The sequence below is a fragment of the Morus notabilis genome, unplaced genomic scaffold (assembly GCF_000414095.1).
Source record: "Morus notabilis unplaced genomic scaffold, ASM41409v2 Scaffold45, whole genome shotgun sequence".
NCBI classification, from domain to species: Eukaryota; Viridiplantae; Streptophyta; class Magnoliopsida; order Rosales; family Moraceae; genus Morus; species Morus notabilis.
Window position 1 is genome coordinate 1552672 of NW_010366164.1, and position 768 is coordinate 1553439.

The following is a 768-nucleotide window of genomic DNA, read 5'->3' on the forward strand; positions in this document are numbered from 1 at the left end:
ATGACATATTATTATTTTGATTAAATTTTTGCAATTTGAAAATCTAATTAATGGCTCAGTGGAGGATTTTTTTTGACATTGGAGGAAAATGGGATGAGACTGAAAGTTGTTGGGTGTGGCATACAGATTGTAATTTAATTAGCATATATATGGATGGTAAGGATATGCTCGCGGGGTGGCACGGGCGCGTGCGCGGGGTGGCACTGGCGACCAGAACACAATAATATAGATAACAGACCAGAACCGACCAACTTAGTAAGAACCGACCAGAACAGACCAAGAACAGACACTTGTAAAAAATTAGAGAACATACAATTTTTCATATTTTTTAGACTTTTTGGGTATTAATAAACATTGTAGTTTATAAAAGTGAAAAAAAAATTTGGTTAGAAATGAGAAAACCAAGAACAGACCAAGAACAGATTCTTGTAAAAAATTAGATAACATACAATTTTTTATATTTTTTAGACTTTTTAGGTATTAATAAACATTGTAGTTTATAAAAGTGAAAAAAAAATTTGGTTAGAAATGAGAAAACCAAGAACAGACCAAGAACAGATTCTTGTAAAAAATTAGATAACATACAATTTTTTATATTTTTTAGACTTTTTAGGTATTAATAAACATTGTAGTTTATAAAAGTGAAAAAAAAATTTGGTTAGAAATGAGAAAACCAAGAACAGACCAAGAACAGATTCTTGTAAAAAATTAGATAACATACAATTTTTTATATTTTTTAGACTTTTTAGGTATTAATAAACATTGTAG